The sequence below is a fragment of the Lolium rigidum genome, chromosome 1 (genome assembly GCF_022539505.1).
Source record: "Lolium rigidum isolate FL_2022 chromosome 1, APGP_CSIRO_Lrig_0.1, whole genome shotgun sequence".
Lineage (NCBI taxonomy): Eukaryota > Viridiplantae > Streptophyta > Magnoliopsida > Poales > Poaceae > Lolium > Lolium rigidum.
In genome coordinates this window covers 283,932,638-283,950,508 of record NC_061508.1, presented here as the reverse complement: position 1 = coordinate 283,950,508, position 17,871 = coordinate 283,932,638, and the positions used below count along the sequence as shown (strand labels likewise).

Genomic DNA, 17,871 nt, shown 5'->3' with positions numbered 1-17,871 from the left:
GAGGGACGAGGCCTGGAGGGACGAGGGGGAATGCATAGCTCCTTCTAGGCTGACATTCCCTCGCGCTCGGCTCGGTGGCTTCACGGTCTATGGACGAGGAGGAGGACACTAGGGAGGAGGAGGAGGACACTAGGGAGGAGGAGGAGGAGTCTAGGGACGAGGAGGCTTCGACGGAGATGGCTCCGAAGAAGTTGCGGATTCGTGGGGAAGCGCGGGTTCCCGATGAGAGTAAGGAACCTGCTACGGAGGATGAGAAGTGGCTCCTTGTCCCGGGAAAGATAGAGTAAGTAGTAAGGTGATTTCATTTTCGTTATGACACTTAGCATTTTCTAATGTTTGATAATTGTGCAGGAATTTCACATACACGGGGAAGAATGTCCGCGTGCCAGGGAGTCTGATTGGAGCTGCTATTAGGAAGTACTGGCCGGGGATGTACACTCCGGTCCTTGGGGGCGAGTCCAAGCTAGCCTACACTTGGGAAGACTATGAGATAGCGCCTTACCCTGGCTTTACTTCCGCCGCCGACGCCGTGATCAAGAAGTTTTGGGTACGTAATGCATACTCTTTGGGTTTCGTTCATATGTAGTTGATAACCCCACCGTGATAACTCATGCCTCTCACACTTTTCGTTATGCTTGATTGCAGCGCAATTATAGGGTGGCGGCTGAGCATAAGGATAGGGCGGACGTGGTGCTCCGTAACATGTGTCGGAAGTTGACACGGCAGCAGTGGTACAACCAGAGGATCACGTGCATCGGCCACTTCTATGCTGAGCAGGGCGTAAGGTACACAAAGCCTGAGATTGTGCGGGGACTCGCCCCGGCTATGACGATAGATGACTTCATGTCGGTAAGTAATTGTCAATGCGATTCTATGTACCGCGGCTAACTTGCAACTATATTGTTTGTTCTTCAAATGAGTTTTGATTTTGCAGGTTGTACCACATTGGGCTGATAATAATAAGAGGGCCGCCTTCATGGAGTTGGTCAAGAATTGGGTCGGCGAAAACCCCGATTTCAAGGCCGTGAGCGGCCGGAACAAGGCCAACCGTGGTTCTCGGGGAACACACACTGCGGGGAGCAGCGGCACCGATCGCTATCGGGAGCGTACGAGTACATATAAAAATGGAACAAGCTGCATTTTTTTGATTTTCGATGATATGCATAACATTTGTTTTGTGATGCAGGGGAAGAAGCTCGGGAGGGAACTTGGTGAGATGGAAGCGTGGACGCACATGAAGGCTGGTGACGCCCCGTCCGAACGAGCCTCGGCCCGCGCCCGAGATGTACTACGGCAAGGCCAAAGAGAACAAGGAAAGATACTTGCGAGGAGTACGCCAAGCTCCATCCAGAGGTGGAGGACCCTATGACCGAGCCGGTCGACGAGGTGGCGATGATGCTGGCGGGGTCCGGCCAGCCGCATGGACGTCCTGCCTGCCTTGCTGGGGGTTTCAAGCCTCAGAGGAACTTCACGCAGATCAAGGCTACCCTCCCCTCCGGCAGCTACGCTACCTCCTCGCGGACTACATGCCGTTCTCGGGTACAGGTTGATGTAAGTCATCCACACTTTCATCCTCTGTTTTGACTCTTGTTCTCGAATGGCTATGTTGATGAGACGCATTATTTCGAAATTGTAGACTCAGCTCGAGGAGGCCTATGCGGTAGCTTACGAGGAGTATCTCGAGAAGATTAAGGAGCATGACCTTGTGAAAGATGCCTATGTCCGGTGGACGAGCAACCGGATGGCGGTAAGTTTCAATCTCTATGGTTGCAAAACATCATAAGTCCCCATGTTTGAATCTGAGCTATCTCTCCCGTTTCTTGCGAGTTTCACTCGGTTCATGATGACCCGGAGTGCGAGAGGAACCACTCCCGAGCCACCTCATCCGGGGCCGACGCCGGTGTTCCCGTCCAAGGAGGAGTTCTATATCATGTACAAGCGTCGGCGTCGGTTGACCCGGTAAGTTGCTAACTTGGCTAAGTTGCTAACTTGGTGTGACATGGCTAAGTTGCTAACTCCCTCCAACATGTAGGGATTGGGAGAATCCGGGAACGACACTCCTTGTGGTACGCCGATGCACCCCGGTCGCCATTCTCCTGGTGCTTACGCCGAACCTCGGCATTTTTACGGTTCCGGTGGCTCTCGTCGTGGTTCTACCTCCCCGAGCACCGTCGAGATACGGCGGCCTCACTTCACCGACTCGGAGCTAGATCGTCACTGTAGCTAGATCGTCACTCGGGTGGTGCACCACCATACATTGTACTAGCTACATGACACATGCTATATGTGTAGAATGATCTATGTAGGATGACTATATGTACCGTATTGCTTGTGTGCTATATTTGTACTAAATTTGGGATTTGGTGCCATATTTGTGCTATATCTGTGATGTGAGCTATATGTGTGCAATTCGTATATGATACTTGCTATTTTATATGCAATTGTCTGTGCAAATGGAGCAAAATCAGGGAAATAAAAAAAAGCTGGGCAGCAGTTGTGCCGACGGTGTCACCGTCGGCACGAGCCCATAGCTGTGCCAAATGGCAGGGTGCGTGCCGACGGTGACACCGTCGGCACAGCTGCTGCCCAGCGCGCGTTTTTCCGGATCAAATCAGAACGATTTCCCGCCGGTTACGGGAAAAAAAATGAAAACTGTGCCGACGGTGAAACCGTCGGCACAAGTGGGCACGTTGACGGCAGCCGGCGTGACGGCGAGACGAGTGTGCCGACGATGGGCAGGCCGACGGCCACCGTCCAGCCGTCGGCGTACGCCTGTGCCGACGGTGTCGTGCTGCGCCGACGGTGCCCGCGCGAACCCCGACGCCATCTGTGCCGACGCCGGTACGCCGACGGTCACCGTCGGCAGAGACGGTGCCGACGGTGTACTTACCTGTGCCGACGGTGCGGGGCCGTCGGCCCACGGCGTCTTCCCCGTAGTGACTGTTTGTTGGACATCTCGGTCACACAGCAAATATTTGACAATAAAGGTGCAAAGAGCACAACACTTGTGGCATGTAACTGCTTAACTAAACACTGCTTAACTAAACATGGCAAATTAAGGGCAGATTACAAAATGTGGAAAGGAGGTAAATACTACAAGTCCTGATTGTTGAAACAAGATTGTTCAGGTTGCTGATGAATATCTAAACGTGAGCATTTCACAGGCCACGGCCAGCCAAGATGCAGAAAACAACAGAGCATGCCAGGTCACGGCAGGCCAAAGAAGCAGCAAGTCAGCAATGGAGTACGCGGTAGACCAGGCCACGACATCCTGCTCAACACCAGGCAGCGTCAAGACCCTCCCGTGATGCACCAGACCAAGCAACGGAACCTGCAAATCACATAAAAAGACATTATAATCAACATGTTTGGTTATCACTGACACTAACATCGATTGCGTAGATAGAACCGTTTCGCTATAGAGCAAGTTCGCAAAAGACCACATCAAAGTAGACAAGATCTGCTGCTCAGATACAAAGCGACACGTGTGCATGCAATGAGAGATGGGATGGAAACTTTGACAATAATCTCTGGAATGACTTTCTTTTCCCAAAGGAAATGGCTTTTTTACCATGTCAAAGCAACAAGTGTGCAAGTAAACAGGTAGCTAGCTATTAGGTACATGCAGCAGTCGCAGCAGCAGCAGCCACAACTAGAATAGACAGGTAGCTAGTTCTCAGGTTTTAGTACATAGCTACTGAAGACATAACAAAACAGAGATCAAAGCAGCTCCCAGGTCTAAGAGCTCATTATATACAAATATAAGTCCACATTATGCCATTAAGTAATTACCTGCAAAATAGTGTGTCGTGGCTGCAACTATCACAACCCTGGAGCTTTGTGATTCCTTCAGTCTACATACACAGTCCAGGTCTGGAGAAACTTCCAAGTCAGGCAAGAGATAGCAAATAACAAAAACCCTCAAATTAAATAAGAACTCAAGCAATAGGTTTAGCCTACATCAAATCAAATTTCATTCAAGGTTGATATTGATTAAGTCCACTAAACCAAAGAAGCCCACTAGAAAGACACATCTTTCTATCCAAAACACTTTTTTTAAAACAACGCAGGAGGGCTGCGCTTTTGTATTGATAGAAGAAGAGAGCTACAAGGAGCTCGAGTTTACATGGAACACTGTAGGACAAAGCCCTACGGGAACACACACGGGACTACTCGCGGCATCGGATGTGTCGGCACCCAGCTAGGGCCCAAGAAGCCGCCTCGTCAAGCACCTCCCGCGCGGCCGTGTCTGGGGATCGGTGCAAGCCCTGGAAGATGCGTGCATTTCGTTCGCGCCAAATTGCCCAGATCACTAGCAGGGCTAGGGACTTGGCTGTTTTGGCTGGGGCACCCTCCAAGGCGGAGATCGATGCAAGCCAAGACGGGAGCGACGCCGCAGGGAGGCTCCAAGCATCCGGTCGCAGCGTAGCAATACCAAACTTGTCCGCTACCCTGAACCACAAGGCCGTGGACCAAGGGCACTCCACCAGAAGGTGATCCGCCGTCTCCAAGTTGCGCATACACAAAGGGCAGAAATAGGAGTTCGGCCAGCACCTTGCCATGAGGCGGTCCGCCGTGAGGACCCGGTTTTGGACGAAGAGCCAGGCCAGCAGCCTACACTTGGCCGGCGCCCAGGCTTGCCAGATAGTAGGCAGGAGCGGCAAGCGCGTGGATCTCAGGAACTGCATCCTATAAGCGGAGGAAGCCGTGTAGGTGCCGGATTCGGAGCAACCCCACATGAAGGCATCCACAACGCCCAGGACAAGGTGTAGCTCAGCCACGGCAAGCCAAAGGCTCAAAAAACGCCGGCAGCAGCTCAGCAACCCAGCGCTGCTCGTGCACAGCCTCAGAGACAGAGCGGTTCTTACGGCGGGAGACAAGGAAGAGGTCTGAGAAAGCCGAGAACAGCGCCCGGCCCTCCATCCAACTATCGAACCAGAACCTCGCAGTGGTACCATCGCCAATGGTGACAGAAGATGCCGTTGCGAACAGCTGACGGTCAGAGAGGGAATAGGGCACGGGCATGCCAACCCAGGGCTTGTCCGGCGCCGTTCGCTCCATCCAAAGCCATTTGAGACGAAGCGCTATGCCAAAGCGGCCGAGCTCGACAATGCCAAGGCCTCCGAGCTCCCGGGGGCGGCAGATCCGGCTCCAGGCGACCTTGCAGTGTTCGCCATGGCAAGTCTTCTCCCCACGCCAAAGCCAAGCGCGCCTAATGCGTTCAATCTCCTTCCGAACCCAGACCGGCATTGCATGCACTGAGATCCAGTAAACGGACAGGGCAGACAGGACAGCATTAAGCAAGACTAGCCTGCCCGCTGCTGACAGCAACTTGGCCTTCCAGCACGCAAGCCTGCTCGCAATGCGATCAAGGAGAGGTTGAAAGTCAACCTTCCGCAGCTTCCGTAGGCTCAGTGTGTAACCACTCACCCATTCAAGCCAACATTCAACAAATAGGCCAACCGAGAAAAAAGCCACTTGGCATCTCAAAATAAAGCCACATGTGGGTAACACTGCTGATGCAGCGTTCTCATGAACTAAGGATACCCATCAGCCAAACTTTATAAGTATCAACAAGAGTATGATAGCCCAGGCTGTAGCAGAATCAACACCCACTAAATAAGATCAGAAGGGTACAACAGTACCAACAGTAAAGTAGCATAGGCTCACAAGGTAGGAGAAAGAGGTGAAACAATCAAAACTCAATGTCATCTTCTTTTCTTAAGTTAACAACATATCATGGAAAAAACATCCTATTCAAAAGGATTAACATTGACATGGTTAAAGTATACCGTGATTATGCTTAACCAACAAAGAAAAAAAATCTCACGTAAAAAGATTTGGAAATGCCAGACAGGTTGTTCCAAATCGATGCTTAAGCACTAACCTGACCATTGGCGTTTCTCAGCTTGTGTGTCTGTGTATAAATAGTTATACCTACGTAGAATCATCTCAACCCATTCTGCAAACCAGGAAAAAAAAGTCAAAATTAGTTCTCATTTATAACAGCAGGCATACGAAGCTCAGCACACATATGCTGTCCGAAGATGCCTCATTGTAGGTTTTACCACTTGTTTCAATTGCACCCAAACAATTCCTTGTAAGACTACCAATATATAATTTTTTTAAACAATCAAATAACTATGTATTGTGCACCTTCTGATGTAGGTTTTAGGGCTTGTTTCAATTGCACACAAAAAATTCATTTAAGACTGCCAATATATAATTTTTTTAAAGATAACTATGTAATCTGCAACCCCAGTAGACTGTTGAAACCCTAACTGAAGCACGAGATACATCTCGACTGCCATTTCATTTTTGGGTACTATTTTACAGGAGTTCAACTAATGCGGCACAATAGGGCGCTAGTATATTTTTCCTTGACCGAAATTGAGGCACACCTGCAGCATGATATGGAGGAGCCGGGTGAAGCTCTCGAAGCAGTTGACACATGCTTGTCCACCAGCCTTGAGGCAACACCTGCTGCATGGTGTTAAAGACGTTGCGACCCAGTAGTGGCCATATCATTGTGTCGAGGATGTCATCTGGGACCCAGTGAGCGCGATGCAGGCGTGGGAGTCAGGGCGCACGCATGTGGTACCAAAATCCATAACAATAATTAGATGGTACCTGAAACAAGACAAGGATGATATATTATTTCCAGAATTGTCAAAGGACATGTTTAAGCGACATGTAACAACAGACGAGAGGGGAAACAACAATGTTTGAAACTATTGTGCCATGCATTTGATCACGGCAACACAACATACCCGCGGTTCCATGAATGGACTCATTCACCAATCTATAACTTGTTTTTAACTTTCAAATGCCACATCAAACCGCTGAAATGACAGAGAACTTAGACAACAGAAGGGGAGAAGCGGAACCTCACCTTAACTGTGGACACAAAGAAGAAGCCACCACTGCAACGGTTGCGACACGGTGAACTCACTACGATCACACGGCGGGGAGGCCTGCAGTAGTCGAAGCCAAAGGCCTACAACCACGCGGCGAGGTGCAGGAAGCCGCGGCAAGCATGCAACCAGACCACCCAAGCTTCTAGGATCTGCCAGTTATACAAATCAAGTAAATTTAGGACATCAAGGAAATTGAAAATGGCAGCATGTACAAAAGGTATTATCAATAAAAAAATGCACAAGAAACCATGTCATTTAAGTAAAAATTATGTGATCATTATCACAAATGAAGATAATAATTAGAACATAATACTCACTAAATCAAGCCTGCCATGACTCCCCTTTGAAAAAGAAAACAATAACTACAATTTCTGCGACTTGGAACCGGTCAACTTGTCAATTATAATGGTGTGTTGCTTCTGGCATGCATATGATTCCAAGTGAAGGGCTACACGTTGTTTGGCTAGCATGTTTAATTTCACCCTGCCTCTAATAGCATGTATCTCAGAAACATAATCATTGCCAAGAAATTTTCAAGCACAATCTCTTTTAAAGATAGATGACTGTGACCTAATAGTTATAAATAGCCGGCTATAGCTATAGCCTTTCGAGCAAGATGCGGCTATAGCCTTTTTTCACAGGTCATATCCTATAGCTGGCTATTTAAAACTATGAATCTGAGCAATGATTAGCCATTCAACTACCAGCCTACAAAGTTGAAGTGTTTTTTTTAGAATAGGCAGCAACATTCATCTACGACTTGTAGCCGTTCTTTGTCCATGCGTCGTGAGTGGTTGAAGTTTCTCTCCTGAAAAACCCACTGCGCATCGTCGCCATCACAGCTGACGCAAACATAAAACAACAGTGTAACATCAAAAAGAAAGAAACAGACGCAAGGTCAAGGAAGGATGCGCCATCATGCTCACCGGCGGTGGAGGCAAAGGGGTCAATAAGCAGCACCAGCAGCGCGCCGCCCCCGGCAACAGAGGAGAGGAGCCGCAGTTGGTCGACCTCCTTGTTACCGAGGCGGCGCACCTGGAGGAACAAGTTTATGGATTCAGCCACACCACCCAGGCTTCTAGGACCTGACATGTATACAAATCAAGTAAATTGAGGGCATCAAGGAATTTGAAAGTGGCAACATTTACAAAAGATGTAATCAATAAAAGTAATAAACACAAAACCATGTCAAACATATATTTAAGTATGATCAAACACCGAGACCAGAAAATTTGATCATGTATTTCAAACCTAAAGCACACATGGAATATGTCAGACACAAGACTTTACCTTATTGTCCGCCAATGCAAAGGACACATCGCCTCTTGTGGGACCAGCCCACCAAATAATAATCTTAATGGCCCACATCATGTAAGATGTTGCTATATATTAGACGCTCACTTGCTGCCTAGTAGAGATCTTCTCGCCTGTAGTTTTAATTTTGTCAAATGGACAGATGGGATAGTGGGAAAACATAATCAGCTCTTGCAACCAGCACCTACGCCAAAACCATGGAGCTCAAGACGATAAATTTCATTGGGCTGCATAGTATAGAAATGTGTTAATCTCAAAACTGTCTCTGGACGGATCTCCAAACACGCTATCGCAATTAGATAGAAATCATACTTATATGTTTCACTAACAATCTTCAACATTTCTACATCAAATGGATCCATGCCAATGTAGTAAAAATAAAAAGCATCTGAAACAAGAAGAAGAACTAAACAACTTTTCATGAAGCGACAACCTCCAACAACGGCACATATGATGAATGTAAAACAAGCATGTTTGTTGTATTTAATGAAAAAGCAAAATAAAAATAAAAATAGGACAAGTAAATACACACAAACTGATATTAGCCAGAGTAATATACACAGTAAATAAAAAAGCAAAGAATGAGAAACAATGGATTATACATGCTGACAGCTGAATGAGCCTATAGCAGGTAAGCTAATAAGATCCAGAAATAACGAAGCAAGGACAACAACTGAGTGTGGTCATTACAGAAAAGCTACAACAATGATACGGCGTAAGATTTAATCTTCTTTGGTGTTATATGTGTCAGCACCTTGCAGCACCTGTAGCTTTACTTCAGTACATAGATCAGCAAATGCAAGATAAACAAAGTAACCATGAGTCGGGACTGGTCTTTTCACATCACCATTACCCAGAATCAGTAATGCACATTACATTTACATCAGGTACCACAACTTAACCAAAAGATGCCAAGCATCAAAGAACTGTGTATATGTAAGCAATATCAAATCAACCATATGTAGCCTTTCAACCAAAGGCTAATCAAATAGGAAACTTGCGATTTCTATACTGGAACAATAAACTCTACCTGGTTTGTAAGAAACTTGCAAGTTATATACTCATCAAGTCGTCATGAGCAGAACTCCCGGGACATAATCTGCATACACGATCAACAGATAAGAATGATTCTTTGTTGGCCCTCATCAAGTTGTCATTAACTCAATACTACATGTCTAAATGTAGACATTACTGACATAAATAAGAGAAAACATACAGTGAGTGTACATATTGCCCATATATTAACAGTAAGATATTTTGGTTCAATCAATATTGAATACATAAATAAGAGAAAACATGCTTTGAGCGTAAATAAGTAGTATAATTATGGACTAATATTAACAGTGCGTTTTCTTTGTTCAATCAATATTGAATACATAAATAAGAGAAAACATGCTATGAATAGATCAAAAATGAGAAAACAATCCCTAAACCAGAAGTTTGAAGATCCATCCTTCATGGCACGAAGAAATCATCTCCCTATACATGTTATAAGTGACTTGGATAAGAGCAATAATTTTCTGCGCACCCCACTTATGTATTTTGCTGGAGACCTTCCAACCAGTATAGAAGTTTCAGGGGACTAGTTCCAGTGAACAAAGAGAAAAGATGCCTAAACAATGATTTCCATTGCTTTAGATGGAAGACAGAAGAGCACCAGTACATGATAAAACTAGAACCACACATGGATAATTCCATGTTTCAAAAGACAGTACAGCACTATCTGCATCCCTCAGGTTGCGAACGAAGTACATACAAAATGCTACACGCACAGATCGATGTAAAATTTTGAAATGATCTTATATATGCTTCTGAACCTTACAAGTATGGCAAGAAAATGTACGCACTCGGGAGAATTAACCGTAAACTTAATTACTTAAAGTATATGATATGAAAATATGGATTCCAAACTGATTAAAAATATCAAATTTAAGATGAGTAAGCAAAAACTGAGTGTATAAAATGGCACAAATTCTAAGTTTCAAAAGACGGCGTAGCACTAGTAATTTTCCGTCGTGGAAATAATATAGCTTTCTAGCTAATTATACAATACTGGCACAAACAGCTGCATATCCAAACTGAAGTGAGAAGTAGTACTGATTAAGTTTCTAATTCTAGTTAAACTATATAAAGAAGCAGAGAACTTGTCTGTTGCGCACTGACTGTAGCTTTCTTTCCAAATTATACAACCCTGGCATAAACAAAAAGATAGTGGCATATATAAAAAAAAAGTACTCACATTCAGGTCCTACTTCTATCTCGGAATCAAATCTATACCTACTAATAAAGGAAGTAAGGTTTCTCCCCAAAATTTTCGTCCGTTTTAGATTTATCCTTACTTTTTAATAGAAATTACAAGTAGTGCCACCGATTAGTCAACTAAACATTTCAGTCTGTTTTGTTCCGGTCCGTGTTCCCTGCGTCTACTCGATTGGGTACCGCTACCAGCTTTACCGAAGCGGGCCAGGAGAAAAATTCTGGGATGGGCCTCCTTCCTACTAATTTCTCGTGCACACGTTAAGCATCGAAGCGGGCCTACACAAAATCTTGGGCTGTGCCTTCTTTCCATCGTTTCTCATCCACACGCACGGGAAGATATTTCACAAAGCACGCAATGGAATTGGGTTGAATAGTCCCACATCGTTCCTTCACAATGAGTACCACCAGTTTATATACTTTGAATTCACCTGGAATATCAGCAAGGTGAATCCAACAATGAAATCTGTTGTCTGCATGGATTAGAGGATGGTGCTTTGCATACGAGATGGTTGGTTGAGGAAAAGAGGCGAGCAGGCTTGACGGCTGTGCGAGCGAGAGGCCGAGAGCGGAGCAGAGAAACTAGAGAAGCAGAGGATGGTGGCCGCTGTCCAAATCCTCCAGCCGGTGGGGATGGCTGCCTTCGAGCTGTTGATGACGGGAGATGCAGATTAGCAGTGCGTACATGACGGCCTCCTTCAAGAGCTCTGCTTGTGCCGTGCTGTAGCCTAATGTGGGGAAGACGAATATTTGGGGATAAGTTGTTGGATGGAGAAGTCAAACTCGATGTCCCTACTCACATATTCTTGATCGATCTCGGTACCCCTGGCTGTACACAAATTTGCCTCTACAAAACTGCTTCGTGCTTTGCTTGTTTTACTAATTCTTCACAATATTTAAAGCGGGTTATGCGATGCAGACAAGATAGAGTAACATACTCCTTTCGGTCCTTTTTAATTGACTAAAATTTAGTATAAGGTAGTAGTAAATCCAAATCAGTTAAAAGAGATCGGACAGAGTATTGAAGTCACACTCACATATCATGTTAGCTATTCCTAGCTTTGTCCATAAAAGAACTCACAAGTCAATTTAAATTGATGTATCTAGAATTTTTTTGTGTGCAGAGATTCACTTGAATTTAGATAAATCTTTAACATTCTTTTATGCACGAAAGAAGTACCATAAATATAACAAAGTACTGCACATACGAGGTGTTATGGGTTCTGCCCGATGTAGATGGACAGTTCTATGTCTAAATTTATATCTATTAAATACTGTCTACATATATTTAAATTTTAACAAATCTAAGACATCTATTTACAGACAAAAGTATTACATTTCTTTATTCAAATATACTTGCCTATATGATTTTTTTCCCTATGGTTATTTTATGTAAAGTTAATACAAATTGGTTATTGTAACTCTGGTGATCCTTCTATTTTCATAATCATAAAAATATGGTTTGATAAATACTGGAAGCAAGGATCTAACGGTTAAAAATATTTGCATTGACACATGCTCCTGAGTCCTAACCTATTTCATCTCATTAATTTATTTTTAATGTTAAGCTCTAAAATTGCCGACAAAAACTACAACACACATTCGGTGCAGACATCGAGTATTAAGATGGACAAGTACATAATGTATTATTGACATAGTGAGGAGCCATGCGGAAAGGAGGAAAGAAGAGAGAAAGTGAGGTGCGGAACTACATAAGATCGATGAGATGGTGGGAAGTCATCGGAAAGGGAGAAGAATCACATTGATCATATTGATCATATGAGACAAGCGGGAAGAATCTCCAAGAACTTCAAATGATACGCTTTGAAGTTAAATTTCATGAAGGTCACTTAACTTTTGCGACGTAGTTTTTTTCTTTTCCCGTTGCAACGCACGGGCAATTTTTCTAGTTCCTTATAAAGAAGAAACCCACACCAACAATATTCATATGCCTTTAACCTACGGAGCACCGATACTTCAAACTCCGGCATGTCCACGTATTATACTCCACCGATACTCCAATACCCCCGATACGCAGGCGATACACATATCCCATGAGTATCATCTTTTCCGTTTAAAAAAGAAATAAAAGAAATGCCGACAAATGCCGCCGGGGACGTCGTCGAAAAGGGCAGGGACATGGGAAGCCAAGTGGAAGCCCACTACTAACCCTGGCGGCCAGGGACACCATCGATGTATTTTGCAAGTATCACTGAATGGGGCACAGTATAATGATAGAGGAATTTGATGAGATGACCATTTGGTCATTGAGGATTTGAAAAATATTCTTTATCTTTATTAAAGCCAGCTTATTAATTTTTATCAGCATGGAGGCAGTGAATACGGCAGTATTTTGATCAGCATTCCATGTTCTTTATCTTTATCACAAGCCATTTTATTAATTTTTATATGTATACTTGCCGTATCACGGTATTGCTGTTTCTAGAAACTGCCGTGTCCCCGTATTCGTATCACTGTATCGGTGCTTTGTAGTCTTTCACCACCAGAAAATGGGTATTTGTACAAGCCTTTCACCCGATTAAAAAAAATGACATCTCCCTTAGGAAGATTAAACCGCCCTTCAATGGAAGCACAAACTTGTCATCTCCCTTAGGAAATGAGCAAAATCTGCTCCATTTTGAAAACACATTTCATAAGATAATTATATTTCTGCTGCCAAGCAAGCTACTAACAGAGTAAGAGAACACATATCCATAAGCTCAATCCACATCAAAGGAAAAATCTCAAGCTGCAGAGTTACAAACCACCAATAACCTCACTTTGATTAAAAGAACAAGAGTTGAAACAGACCTAGGAGACAAGGATTTATACCTTCCAATGGCAGAACCACGTCGATGAAGCCAGGCAGCAGCAAACTAGGGTTGTCTGCAGCTAGGCAAGGGCAAGGGTGGCTCTTGGTTGCAGGTCCTGCAGCTACGCAGGGGCAAGGGTGGCTCTTGGTTGCCGGTCCATGCTGCGGGAAGGCCTAAGAAGCAGGGCATGCATGTGGCGGCATCGCTGGTTATCGGCACTGGCAATAGATGCGCTGGACATTGTCGCCACACCAATAACCCTTGCGCTGTAGCACAACAATCGGGCCAAGCAATCCTCCTTCCTCCAAGTACAGGTGCATCTCCACGTGTGTCACTGCGTGCATAAAGCGAGATATTTAGAATTAAGAAGATAGATTGAAGAATTAAGGTTCTCGGGTTTTGAAAACAACCATATCTGGATCATATCCTAAAGTAAAAATCTCCAAAGATTATCACATGATTTATGAGGCTACAAATATGAAATCTTTTCAACAATGATATAACTTTTCAAGCATGATCAAATTAAAGAAAACCGCTATATATCTAATAAAACATTTTCGAGCATGATTAAACCCTTACCTACAAGTTATATATCCGAATAACTTGCATCAAACCAGAACCTCGGCAAGTAATCAACTTACACTTCTGACCATCTAAGCTAAAACACCAAGCGGTTACATACATCAAAATAAGCAAGGAGCGCTTCCAATATATCTAGGAGAACAAACTACTTATGGGTGCTGTCTTAAACAGGTACCAACGCCTCATGGGGGCTCCCAGTTCTGAAATTTCAAATACGAGTGCAAGCTAGCCTCGAATCCGGCTAACTAAGTAGCTCTAGCAAACCTAGAGCACCTTGTAAACCAAACACCGGTGTATGCAATCGCGTAAGAGTGAAGATCACTTTTTTCCCCTACATACACCGAGGGCCGGTGCAGCGTCCTTCGTCACAGAGATGCAAGGTCTCATCAGCGTGCGTGTATGAGGGGACGATGGAGCTGCTGCTCGTGCCAGGGGCGGGGTGGAACTTGGTGTCAGTGATGGCGTAACAGTAGTAATTTTCTGTCATGATTCTTAATTCACTTAACACCATGTGTGAAGAACAAATATAGCTTTCTAGCTAATTATACAATGCTGGCACAAACAGCTGCTTATCCAAACTGAAGTGATAAGTTGTACTGATTAAGTTCCTAACTCTTAAATCTATATACAGAAGCAAAAAACTTGTCACTTACACATTGACTGTACCTTTCTTGCAAAATTATACAACACTGGCATAAGCAAAAACATAGTGGCCTATAACAGAAAGGACAAATACTCAGATCCAGGTCCTTCAATCTCGGAATCAAATTTCTTCTAAAGAAGAAACCCACACCAACAAAATTCATATGCCTTTCAGGCTTTCACCACCACAAAATGGTATTTGTACAAGCCTTTCACACAATTAAAAAATGGCATCTCATAGTACTAACCTAAAAAATTAAAACCACCCATCAACGGAAGCACAAACTAGTCACATCTCCATTAGGAGACGAGCAAAATCTGTTCCATTTTGAAAACCATTTCATAAGGTATATATTCCTGCTACCAAGCAAGCTACTAACAGAGTAACAGAACACATATGACATATCTATAAGCTCAATCCGCTTCAAGAAAAAATATCAAGTTGCAGAGTTACAAACCATCAATAACATAACTTGATTAACAACAGAACAAGAGTTGAAACACAACTAGGAGAAAAGGATTTATACCTTCCCATGGCAGAACCACGTCGATGAAGCCAGGCAGCAGCAAACTATGGTTGTCCTGCAGCAAGGCAGGGGCAGGCGTGGCTCTCGGCTGCCAGTACATGCTGCGGGATGGCCCGAGAAGCAGGCACGTGGCGGCATCGCTGGTCATCGGCAATGGAAATAGCTCCGCTGGACGTTGTCACCACACCAATACCACTTGCGATGTAGCACAACAACCTGGCCAAGCACTACTCCTTCCTCGAAGTACAGGTGCAACAGCCGTAGCCGTAGCCGCAGCTCCTCGTGCCAGTATCTTCTCACGGCTAATGGCAGAATTACAAGTTTCAAGTTAGCTAGAAACGTGGAAAGGAACTAGTAAATTACATTCGGAGAAGGCAGCGGAAGGTAGCTTACTATGAGCCGTAGTCGTTCTTGTCCCCAGCGTTGTCCAAGTGGAGCTAGTCGGCATTCCTAAACCCGCCTCCGCCTTGGTCTGCATGTTCTCGTACAGATCCAGTGCATCTCCACGTGTGTCACTGCGTGAATAAAGCGAGATAGTTGGAATTAACAAGATAGATATAACAATTGTGGTTCTCGAGTTTCCATAAACAAACATATCTGGTTCATATCCTAAAGCAAAAAAAAAAAAATCTCCAAGCATTATCACATGAGCAAAATGGAAATGAGCAAAATGCTTTTTCCATTTTGAAAATGTTTTTCCAGTGCATCTATGAGCTCAAACCGCATCAAGAAAAAATATCAAGCTGCAGAGTTACAAACCAGCAATAACATCACTTGATCAACAACAGAACAGGAGTTGAAACACACCTAGGAGAAAAGCACTTATACCTTCCAATGGCACAACCACGTCGATGAAGCCAGGCAGCAGCAAACTAGGGTTGTCCTGCAGCTAGGCAGGGGCAGGGGTGGCTCTCGGCTGCCAGTACATGCTGCGGGATGGCCCAAGAAGCAGGGCATGTAACGGCATCACTGGTCATCGGCAATGGAAATAGCTGCGCTGGATGTTGTCGCCACGCCAATACGACTTGGGATGTAGCACAACAACCAGGCCAAGAACTACTCCATCCTTGAAGTACAGGTGCAACAACAGTAGCTATAGCTCCTCCTACAAGTATCTTCTCACCGCTAACGGCAGAATTACAAGGTTCAAGTTAGCTAGAAACATGGAAAGGAACTAGTTAATTACATTCGGAGAAGGCAGCGGAAGGTACCTTATTATGAGCCGTAGTCGTTCTTGTCCCTAGCGTTGTCCAAGTGGAACTAGTCTGCGTTCCTAAACCCACCGCCGCCTTGGTCTGCAATTCTCCACGTGTGTCACTGTGTGAATAAAGCGAGATAGTTGGAATTAACAAGATAGATATAAGAATTTAGGTTCTCGAGTTTTCATAAACAAACATATCTGGTTCATATCCTAAAGTACAAAAAAAAATCTCCAAGCACTGTCACATGGTTTATTATTTATGAGGCTACAAATATGACAAATCTTTTCAACCATTATATAACTTTTCAAGCACGATCAAATTACAGAAGGTTGGTACATATATATCTGATCAAACATTTTCGAGGATGATTGAACCCTAACCTACAAGTTATACACCCGAATAACTTGCATCAAACCAGAACCTTGGCAAGTAATCAACTTACACTTCTGACCATGTGAGCTATAACACCAAGCGGTTACATATATCAAAATAAGCAAGAATTGCTTCCCTTCTATCTATGAGAACAAACTACTTATAGCTGCTGCCTTAAACAGGTACCAACGCCTCATGGGCGCTCCAAGTTCTGAAATTTCAATTACAAGTGCAGGCTAGCCTCGAACCCAGCTAATGAAGTAGCCGCAGCAATCCTAGAGCAAACCAAGAACACCTTGTGAACCAAATACCGGTGTATGCAATCGCGTAACAGTGAAAGATCGCTTTTCCCCCTACATACACCCAACCCAGGGCCGGTGCAGCGTCCTGCGTCGATCACATGGATGCAAGGTCTCACCAGCGTGCGTGTCGGAGGGGACAACGGAGCTGCTGCTCGTGCCGAGGGTGGAAATTGGTGGCGGTTAATTAAGGCCATCTCCCGTCTGTGACTCGCGTTCTGGTGGTCGGCCATGGCTCGCCTCTCCGGCGTGATGCGGCTCCGTCAGGCTACACCAGCATCTTTCCCGAGCTGCAGAGAAAAAGAAAATGCAGCGGCATCAGCGGGATAGGAAGGGAAGACGTGAGGTGAAGGGGGGAGGAAGTGCTGACCAGAGGCGAGCGGTTGTCGGAGGAGACGGGCGCATCTGGAGGGACCGGTCGGCGTCCTCCTCCTGGACGAGCGCCGGAGCCGGACCGCGCCGGAGAAGGGTGGGGGCAGCCGTGCAGGGAGGTCGGGGAGCAGGAGAGCTGATCGAGGCCAGGTTGGTTCGTCCACGACGGCGGCCGGATGGGGGTGCTAGGGTTCCGCTCGCGGAAGCTATGGAGGCGCGGGACGGCGGGGTCGGCGACGGAGATAGACCAGGGAGAGGCGGCGGGGCTGGTGGCGGCCGGCGAGCAGCGGGGTTGGGTGGCCGGCGTGATGGTCCGGGAGATGCGCGAGAGAGGGAATGGTAGATGAGGACGACTTGGCGTGAAGGGGAAATCAGTCCGCGTGATTATCTCAACAAATCGCATTAAGTGCAGCCTAAATAAAAGTTAGGGACGCCTCGATGGTAATGTCATTGCCTAATTACAATGCACGCATGTCTCCTCAAATCGTCTCCTCATTTTCTCCCCCACAGTTAAAAGCTCGTGTTATGTTTTCCGGAGCTGAGGTTCGTTGGCGGCCGTCGGATCAGTGGCATTT

The 17,871-nt window shown here is 45.3% G+C and overlaps 2 long non-coding RNA genes across 5 annotated transcripts; both read right to left on the bottom strand.

The window, feature by feature from the left end:
* Positions 1-3,165: 3,165 nt before the first annotated feature.
* LOC124695152 lies at positions 3,166-16,175 on the bottom strand. 4 transcript variants are annotated; one of them, XR_007000533.1, is made up of 13 exons: positions 15,880-16,175; positions 15,445-15,566; positions 15,052-15,353; positions 13,320-13,634; positions 9,262-9,330; positions 8,319-8,458; positions 8,208-8,270; positions 7,844-8,002; positions 6,893-7,066; positions 6,402-6,630; positions 5,888-5,962; positions 3,793-3,873; positions 3,166-3,331 (listed from the first exon to the last, which is right to left on the bottom strand). It is a non-coding gene; the product is annotated as an uncharacterized LOC124695152 (long non-coding RNA). The 4 variants fall into 4 exon arrangements; XR_007000531.1 differs by having other exon boundaries at positions 6,893-7,759; positions 8,208-8,458; XR_007000530.1 differs by having other exon boundaries at positions 8,208-8,458.
* A 97-nt stretch (positions 16,176-16,272) lies between these two features.
* On the bottom strand, positions 16,273-17,579 carry LOC124695172. Its single transcript, XR_007000539.1, has 3 exons — positions 17,295-17,579; positions 17,044-17,214; positions 16,273-16,368 (listed from the first exon to the last, which is right to left on the bottom strand). It is a non-coding gene; the product is annotated as an uncharacterized LOC124695172 (long non-coding RNA).
* Between the last annotated feature and the right edge of the window lie 292 nt (positions 17,580-17,871).